Genomic DNA, 10,662 nt, shown 5'->3' with positions numbered 1-10,662 from the left:
TAGATGGCCTGATAGGTAAACATGTGGAATATACCAAAGAAGATGGCTCCAAAAGGACACGCAAGGTCATTCACCAAGTCAAAGCCAAACCCTCTGTGTATTTCATCAAGTTTAATGATGATTTCCATATCTATGTCTATGATTTGGTGAAAAAGTCCTAACTGTTAGGGTAAATTTTACCACATTTGTGCAGGCAAATGTCTGTTTTGGATACAAACAAAAATGTTACTTTTCAGTGCGTTTAAACTTAAGAATCCCTTTTAACACAACATCTTAACCAGCATAACTGTTATTTGTTTTGAAAAATACAAGTGTATATGGACATGACATACTGTGTGTAAGGAATTTGTCTCATTGAAAAGATTGGGTATGTTTGGTGGATGGGCCATGAAAGGAAGGAATAGCTGTAAATTCAGGCTATGGATAAACATAGGCTAGTATCATGATTAGTCATCTAAAAATGGAATAGGAATTAGCTGGTCTAGTCTAGAGAGGGGCGAGGAGAAGGAACTAGAGATGGGCTCTGGGGGGAGGGGGAAGTGACTGCTAGGAAGAGGTGGGGCAGGGCCAAAAATGGAGAGGCTTCCTGGAGGAGGGATGACCTAAGGAGAGAGGCAACCCACTGGGACTGGGTGGAGAATAACAGAGGGATAGTGAGATCTTGGGGCTTGGAGGAAAACAGAATACCTTGAGAAGAGAGGGGCACAAAGAAGCATTGAAGGGGTCCAGAGCAAGGGGGGAGAAAGAAGTTGGCAGGAATCTGGACGGGGGCTAAAGGATACTCAAAGGGAGGGTCTATACATGAGTAAGGAGCCAGAAGGGGAGGAACACTGAGGAGGAAAGAATTCCAAGGAGAAAGACTGACAGAGGAAGTGAGAACACAGAAAAGGAGGTGTGGCGAGTGGGGCCCATGAGAGATGGGGAGGCCAGGAAAAAGTGGGATACTTCTGGCAGTATCCAGATTGTTCTCCCTGGCTCTGTGCAGAAAGGATGTGACAGCTGTCAAAGAACCAAATGAATCGGAAGTTCGCTAGAATGGCATTTTGACGGGGATGACGCGAGAGTCAAGCAGGAGCCAACTTTATACCTAAAAGGCTTACTTTACTTCAGGGAGCTCATGCCACACCTGCCGAGTAGAACCCCAAGCCTCAGCCTAAACACACTGACCTGACACCCCATGAGCAGGGAGCTGTGAGCAGCCTCCTCACTTTTCCCAGAGGACCCAGGTGCAGCAAATCCTGGACCTGAAGTTCTTGGTTCATTCCCCCTACACTGGATAAACGGTTCTTGTGGGGAATGGGTCAGCAGGGTGCTCAGGACTTAAGAGAACTGCCACCTTGGGTTTGGAAAGTATTTTATCCAAAAAAAAAAAAGGAACCTTGCTGAACACAGGTACAGGAGTCCCCTCACTGTTCTTTTGCCTACTGGACTATGCCTTGCCTCCCTATAGAGAAGGGACATCAGAGGACTGAGCCTAATGTTTCTCTCCAGGACATGGGGAGTATACTCGACAGTCCATGCTTCTCCCAGCAGCTGCCTGAAACCACAGGTGGCTCCACCCAGTGCTTCACTGAGTGGAGGTCTGCTGCCTCCGGAAGCCCCATTCAGGCTATACCCCGACAAAGCAGGTAATTACTGACGCTTCACAGGTACTGGTATCCTGGCCAGTCTTGCCCACCCCAAGCACACAGAGAAGCTGTGATGGAAGTTTGTGTAGCTCTGTTTCCGGGTGAGATGGATGGCATGGGGCAGTCGGGCTAGGAGTTATGACTTTGTATAACTAACCCCTTCAACTGTATGATCCCACTTAGAGCGGCGGTGGTTGGTGGGGAGAAGGTGCAGTAACCCCAGTAAAGTCCCCCAGAGATATGGTGCCCCAACACATGGGTCTGTGTCCTCTTTTTCTCCTCCTTGCCTTTCCCCAGTCCTGCTGCGGAAGGTCCCTTCAAGACCCTCTGCCTTTTTTCCCCATCCCACACTTCACTAAAATATACCCCTGCTCTTAAAGAATGAGTTAAGGTGACCCCACTGCCCAGGCTTCCCTAACTCCATGCATAGTGGGGTGGGGGGTGTAGCTGTTGGCAGGGAGCTTCCAGAAGTGGTAAAAAGGGTGGAATTCCAGTTGATTCTCTCCACCCAACATGGCCTGACATGGTTTGCCTGAAGGATTACACAAGGCAAGCCCACCTTGCAGGGATTAGTTTTCGTTCTTTCATACATCACACCATTTAATCTAGCAAAACACCTGCAGGCCATCCATGGGCCAGGTTCAGCCAGCTGCCATGTTTTGTTTGATCCTGGTGTTTCTGTTGTTTTCTATTTTTAAATTAGTTACTTGGAAGTTAGGGAGATTTCACATTACAAAAATCCATATCTCTGGCCCACCTGAAAACAAAACAAAAGTTGAGGATTAGGGCCCCCATTCCAACAAGGATGCAAGCAGCTGGGTCTGAGGAAGGACTCAGCCCATTTTAGACTCTGAATGCTCTCTTAAACTAGCCATGCCCCCAGCTGGCCTGATTCACTCTAATAAAATTCCCAGTTGTCCTAAAAGGCGTTTGCATTTGTAGCTTTGGGGCTGGACCCAGGGGTACTGCCTAGCTCTACTTTTGGCTTAAGCTGACCCCATTTGCTTTTTAATTCATTTGCTTTATCTTCATCCCACCAATACTTACTTTAGGTGGGCTCTCTGCCAGGCAGACTTTAGGCACAGGTACTGGTGGTATGGTGATGAGCAGAATAAACAAATAAAACGACGTTATCCTGGTGGAGCTTTCATTTTTGTGTGGGAGACAGACAGTAGCCAAGATACAATAAGTGAAATGTGAAGTATTCTCAAAGTGAGAAGTGTTAAGAAAGGAAAAATAAAGCAAGGAATGGGGAATTGGAATTCCAGGTGGGAGGCTGAAATTGGATAGATAGACTCCAGGGAGGGGCTCGCTGAGAATGTGGCTTTTGAGTAAAGATCTGGAGGCAGCGAGAGGACCGGTCCTGTGGCTGTCCAGGGAAAGAGCGTCCCAGGTAGAGGGACAGCAGGGTAGGAGTAAGCCTGACATGCTCAATGAACACTGATGATACCAGCATGGCTGGAGCCAAGTGAGCGCGGTAGAGAATATCAGGAAGTGAGTTCAGAGAGGTGATCTGGCAGAGAAGCTGATAGCTTAGAGCCTTAGAAGTCCTAGAATGGAATTTGGTTTTTATGCTGAGTCTGATGGGGAGTCATCTGAGTATTTTCAGCATAGGCACGACATGATTACCCTCATATTTTGACAGGAGCGTTCTTGCAACTCTGGAGAGTTGTCTGTATTGGGTACATGGATGGAAAAAGGGATTTTTTTCAGGAGTATACCGCTATTCCAGGTAATATGTAATGGTGTGTTAATCCTGTCTGACAGCAGTTGGTATGAGAGAATGGGTCATATTCTGGATATATTTTATGGTGCGCCTGGGTGGCACAGCGGTTAAGCGTCTGCCTTTGGCTCAGGGCGTGATCCCGGCGTTATGGGATCGAGCCCCACATCAGGCTCTTCCACTATGAACCTGCTTCTTCCTCTCCCACTCCCCGTGCTTGTGTTCTCTCTCTCGCTGGCTGTCTCTATCTCTGTCAAATGAATAAATAAATAAAATCTTAAAAAAAACGAATTCTGGATGTATTTTAAAGCATAGCCTGTATAATTTGCTCTTAGAGAAGATAACTGGTAGAAGAGAAATTGATTGGGGTGGTCAATGACGACACCAGATTCCGGATTTTCTGATACCCTTGAGCTAAATAGCATCTCAAGAAAAACAACAAATGAAGCATTTGGGCCCTTACTGCCTCAGGTTGCATGTATGATGTTGATGCAATGACCTTATAGCAAAAGAGAAACTGAGCACAAAAACTTATGCAAATATTTATTCTCAGCTTTACCTCCTTGGAGTGTTTTCTAGCTCTTCTATTGGAACCAAATGAGAACTAAAAGGTGATGTCTTGGTAATGGGCAGCAGGTACCCAAGCAGATTTTGTCATGAATTTAAAACAGTTAGTTTTAAAGGATTTAACATAATTGGCTGTTCAAAAGCAGGCAGGATTTAGACAGGTCTTGAACTTGTACTGTGTCTGGGTAAAATACAGACCTATACTTATACAGAATTATTTAAAGTGCATTGCCTAGGTCACGTCTCATTCCCCATTTTGTAAGCCCAAATGATATTGTCCTTTCTGAGTATAAGTTTAAAATGAAAGTGGTATGGTAGTAGTGATTAGTTATTAGTGATTGGATCACACAGTCAGTCTAGATTTTTGTATGCATTACTGTTAAAGATATATGATCAGAATCTCCCAACCCTTTCCAGGTCATTACAGGAAACAATTGCAAAGTACCACTTTGGAATGCCAAAAGTCTTCTTTCCTGTCGTTGAGATGACAATACGTTTCCTAATAACCCATTTTCTGTCTTTATATTAAAGAAGTAATGCACATCCTGGCATACCCAGATTAAAATTGTGCCACAGCTCAACATAATGTTTTGGTTGAGGATAGAATATTGATAAATAAAATCCTTTTTCTTTTTGTAAGTTTGTAAGCATTTGAGAGACAAGCATAATAATTACACAAATGGAGGTCAAAATATCTCTTTTATAATTGATAAAAGCTGGATTGGAGGGCATGCTTAGCTATGAGGCCACAAGGACTTCCTCATACGTCACCTAGTCATAGGCAGAACTGAGTAAGTGCAGGCCTCCACGATAGATAGGTGCCCCTGGCCTGCGAAGCTTATTCTATGTTTGAATATAAATTGGATTCCATCTTCTGCCTTAAAGAGACAAATCCCAAGAGACAACTTAAAAGGTTTCTCACATGTTCAACTCCTAGCAAACTCACCAATTAAAGAAGTCATTGGGAGATATGAGTCCAGGGCAATGAGGGTCCTATTTGACAACTGTTATATATAGACTTGGTAGGAGAATCAAAATGAAATGTCGTTTTTAAAAAATTCCTTATTGAAGTACATCATTGACACATTATATTAATTTCAGGTATAAGCATAACAATTTGATATTTGTAAATATTGTGAAATGATCACCACACATGGTTACAAATTTTTTCCTCGTCATCAGAACTTTTAAGATCTATTCTCTTAGCAACTTTTAAATATGCAATGTAATACATTAACTATAGTCATCATGGTGCACATTACATCCCCATGACTTATTATTCTATAGAAGTTTGTAGATTTTGAACCTTTTCACCCATTTTGCACACAATTTCTTAACTTTGTGCAGTTAATATACCATACAACGTACTGAACGTAATTTTCAATGGGTTATAATCTAGGGTATTAATATTTTAAAATACTTTAAAATATTAAATATTTAAAATATAAATATATTTATATTACTATAATTATTATATTATATATCAATATATAATTATATAATTAATTATATAAGTATATAATACATATCATATTATATATGATTATATACTTATATATAAGTATATATTAATATAATTAAGATATATTAATTATATGTGGTATATATAAGTATATAAATATAATTAATAAGTACATAAATACATAGTCATATTATTTAAGTATATATTAATATAATTTATATATATTAAGTACATATATATAAGTACATATAAGTATAATATATGTAAGTATAGTTAATATATACTTATATATATTCTAAAATATATTTATTAATTATATATTATATATTACATGCTATAGAATACCCAGTGTACCATGCAATACGTGCCCTCCTCACTACCCATCACCAGTCTATCCCATGGACTTTGTCCTTTTTTAAATCAATTTGAGAGGCTTCTGAGATAAACTGTGAACTGCCTAGCTCACTCATTAAAGAAGCAACAGCAGATATTCAAGGCGAGCTTTCTTAAAGTATGGGTATGACTTATGTGATTCCCCTATAATCCTTGTATCTCCATCATTAAGAGAGAAAACTACACCACTGTTTGTCCACAGGAGTGCCTAATTAGCTCACTGCTTTAAAGAGACTAAAATGTGGGTAGAGAACTACTCTTTCATTAAAATCACTTTAAGATGTTAGCTAAAATATGACAGATCACCTATTCAATGTATAGCTGAGCTTTAACGAGTGTGAGGAAAATCCCCAGGGACCAACAGTGAACAGAGAACTGAAAGCAAAAACAGTAAACACATGACCTGATGCTTTGGCAGCTGGGAGGGAGAAGGTCATTGACTCAATAATTAAAAATTGTAGAAAAGAAGGTAAGTCCTTACCCTTAATTAAATTGGGTGTGGGGACCTAAGGTCTCCTTCCTTCCCTTTCCTTCATTTCTCCACATAATAGCCAGTGATCTTTAAAAATATAAATGAGATTATATTTAAAACTTAAAACTCTCAAAATCTTCCTATTACTGTTGATATCCAATTAAATCTTCTTGCTTTACCCTGCAATCCCTAGATCAGCATTCTCAACTAGGATGGTATTGCCCCCAAAGGGCAAAGGGGGAGAAAATTGATCCCTGGTGTGAGAGATGAAAAGAACCTTACCTGTTACAATGGTTTGTGACCCTCTTATTTTTATTTTTAAAATAGATTTTGGGTTCTCATTGGGTTTTCTCATTGGGTTTTCTTGGATATCCCATGAGTAACACTGACATTGAGTTCATGGAAGATATACAAAATGTATGCAAGATCAGTATTACAAAACCTTAGCAAATAGGTGGCTGTGATTGGCGGACTTTCAATCCATTGCTTATTCCTGAAGTCGTATCATGAGAAGTGGCCTATGCCTGCCTATTGGCTGTCCTTGACTACCTTTATGTTTTATCCTCCATGCCCTTGTGTGTAATGTGAGCTTTGAGAATTAAAAAAGCATATATTTAATTCTACAAAAATCCAACTCATTTGTGCCAAATGATGCAAAGAAAAAATGTCAATGATATATGAATACATAACAGCTAGTTAAAACTTACATCAAGCCAGTTAAAAGTTGGTTCACTAAAAATATCTTTTAAAAAAATAATTTTTTCAATTGTTTTGCTTCTGTTGGAAAAGCAGTTTTCAAATTATTTAAAAAATGTGATTATAATGATATGTGTATAAATTTATAGTTTGCATATGTAAATTTATACACTATCCTTTATATAGGTAAATAAATTCCATTAAAATCCCTCAACAAATACAGTTAAATTAGAAGTTAGTAACTTCCTAATTTTTAATTTAACTTCTTTCTTCAAATTTTACGTACTATTAACCTTACATCAAACTTGCTATTTTTACGTATGTATTTTTATGTATAAAACACACATACGCATACACATTTTAAACAGTTTGCCATTTAAGATACATTGAATTGCAAGTAATAGTAAACTTGCTTTATCTATAAAATAGCTTTATCAAAATTGCTTTATCTATAAAAATTTTTTCTATCTCATAACTTGGAGTCAGAAGTAGGACTCCAGAAATGGGTCTGATCAGCAGCTAAATGAAATTATCAAAGGGCTCAAAGTATTCCCAGTTCCCGCTTTGTCATCTTCATTATGTTAGCTTTGCCCTCAGGCTGGTTACAGAGATTCCAAGGGTTTTATACAATATAGCATCCTTAAAAAACAAAAGGAAACATCATTTCCTGTTTCTCTTTCTGAACAGGAAAGAAAATTTTTTTCAGAGCTCCCCAGCAGACATATTATTACGTTTAATTGCCAGGATTAGATCATATGCCAAATGCTAAACCAATCACTTGCAGGTGGATTGTTACCATGATTAGCTTTTTAGAGTGGGATCACTAGAACAACAATCTCCCTTTTTTGTTTATCTTGGCTCTGATCTCTTCTCTGTGCTGCTTACATCCTTAGTCTCCAGATGATGGTATGATTAATAGAACAGCTTGATCTTCATATCCTCTCAGGTTCACTTATGTCCAATGGAAAAGATTATCTACCTCATACCTAGGTTTGTGCAAAATACCATTGTGCCTCATTGTCTCTGACTAGGTTGTGTGCCTACTCCTAAAACAATCAACTCTAACAGTATTTCTGTGCTCTGAAAGGTCAGACTTAAGTTGTTACAAAGAGGAAAATGGCGGCACTATTACCAGAACTGTGATTGGATGCTAGGCTGTAATACCAACCTATGTTACAATTCAACACATTTTGCTGCCAGCATTTATATGAACCCTTCTTGCCATATATACTCATTCAAAAATGTCTCCACAAAAGTGTTCTTTTAACAAGTACTGGTGGAATGGGAATTGTTTTCATCTGTTTGGAAAATATTTTTGCAAGAGTAACTGTTGTTTTAACTCTTAAGGCAATAGATTAGTTTGACTGTTTTTGTGTTTAAATTAATTGGAAAGAAAAATGTGTACCCTTTTGTTGTCTTCGTTTTTCAACATATTTGTAAGATTTATTCATGTTGTTGAATGTGGCTGTAGTCTCCTTATATGAATATGCCAACACATATCCAGTCTTCTGTTGATGGAAATTTGGGTGATTTCCAGTTTAGAGCTATTACAAATAGTTGAACACATATATTTTATAATAAATTATTGGGTTTTGGATTTTAGTGATAGGAACCAGTAATTCAAGAAACATTCATTGAAAAAACAAAAACTGGATGAAATAATAAAAACTAAATCTGCCAAGGCAACTGAAAACTAAGAATATAGGAAATACTTACCCAGCTAAGATATAGGGGAGAACAGAGAAATGGTGAAGTTGGTGAATGTTTTTCCCTTGGGGAAGTTAACCCATTCTAGAGGGACTGCTAAAAGGCTTAGAAGCTTAGAAGAGATTATGACCTCTTGTTGAAGCTAAGGATACAGATTTTGGAGCCTAGAGCCCTGGTAAGCCCCCTTCACTTTTGGTTGGGATTCCAGGCATGATATCCCAGGAACAAGGGTTAATCAGAATTAAATAAACCCTTACATAAAGGAAAGTGTATCGGCAAATTGTTTTCCATAAAAAAATTGCATGATTTTCATTTTTATCAGCACTAAATGTGAAACCCTTTCTCATGTTCAGTGACATTAATATTTTAATGTTCTTTCATACTTTGATTATTGAGGCAGGATTTTTATCCATCCTATACTCCCTTTTAGGAATTATTTTAATGTTTTAAGCTTTTTCTGTTAACATTCAACCCATCACCTGATTCAGTACCTATTAAATATTCATATTGTTTACTGCTCTTTTGTTTGTTCATTTGCTTTTTCTTGTGTTTTATTTTCCTTCATTTTACATTTTATTTTTTATTTTTTTATTTTTTTTTAAATTTGATTTATTTATTTGACAGAGAGAGACACAGGGAAAGAGGGAACACAAGCAAGGGGAGTGGGAGAGGAAGAAGCAGGCTGTCTGCCTAGCAGGGAGCCTGATGCAGGATCCAGGACCCCAGGATCATGACCTGAGCCAAAGGCAGACACCTAACAACTGTGCCACCCAGGTGCCCCTCATTTTACATTTTAACAAATAGACTTTGATATGGGAATAAATTTAGTGTAAAATTTCCCCAAATATTTAAAGAACTATTTCAGTATCTTTTAAAGAATAGCCAAACTTTCTCCACTGAATTGTAAAACCATCAGTTTCCCTAATTGTTTTGTAAAGTTATTTTTCCAAAGCTCTCCTTTCTGATAAATGGATCATATTACCATTATGGTGGAAACATTATACTAAATGTACAGTAATGGGAGAAAGGTTAACTTGTGGTCACTTTAAAATTGAGTTTTATAGAATGATGACCAGACATGTAATAGGTGCTCAGTAAATATTTCTCGAAAGAATAAGAGAAATAATATTTTCAAAAAATATCTAATGTCCTGAGAGAATGTGTACTCCATATGGAAAAGAGCAGAACATGAAATTGCATATGGGAAATAATCCCAGTTTTGTAAAAGCCTAGAAAAATGACAAAAATAAATAATGAGTATTAATATTTTGCTGTGAGCCTTGGTGAATGGGAACTGGAAAGAATTGCATTTCATTATTTTCTTCACATAAATTTGCTGAAATTTACAGTGTTAACATCACGCAAAAATTCACCCGAAATATAGTAAAAGAAAAAAGAAAGAAAGAAAAAGGGAGAAAATTCTCTAAGAGGTAAAATCCAGGAATAAGCAGTCGAAAAAAAAATAGACATTTGGTCAAGATGGCCAACTGAGCACTAGCACATTTCTCTCTTCCCACCACAATCCTTGTAAATTATAAGGAAAAAAACAGATTTATGTATAAAAAATAAGTACAGAAGGGTCCTGAGAAGAAAGAAAGACTAATTCTTGGGAGAGGAAAACAGATGGGGCAAGGGGCACTGAGAAGGTGGAGTTGGAGGTGAGCAGAGAAACTAAAGGGTTCAGAAATGTGTAGGAGAGAGGAGGGGCAATGGGGGAGGGGCGGGAACATGAGGGTGCCGCGACTCCTTTCAGAAAGGGCCAGGACCTTGAGACCTAGAGCAACTCAAAGGATTAAGGTGGTGGGCTTAAGAGTTGGGGGAGGGGGGTATGCAAGCAGTGTTGGGCAGGAAGGGGAGGCCTCACTCCTGGCAGGAAGCTGCGCTACGGGAAGAGGGAGGAGACTGCGGCGGCGGTAGCGGCTGGTGGGAGCCCGATGTGGCAGAGGGGCCGCCGCCGCCGACAGGGAGGCGGAGGGCCCGCGAAGCTCAGAGCTGAGGATACCGCCGCCATCCC

Source organism: Ailuropoda melanoleuca, chromosome X, assembly GCF_002007445.2.
Source record: "Ailuropoda melanoleuca isolate Jingjing chromosome X, ASM200744v2, whole genome shotgun sequence".
NCBI classification, from domain to species: Eukaryota; Metazoa; Chordata; class Mammalia; order Carnivora; family Ursidae; genus Ailuropoda; species Ailuropoda melanoleuca.
This window is presented reverse-complemented; position numbering follows the sequence as displayed.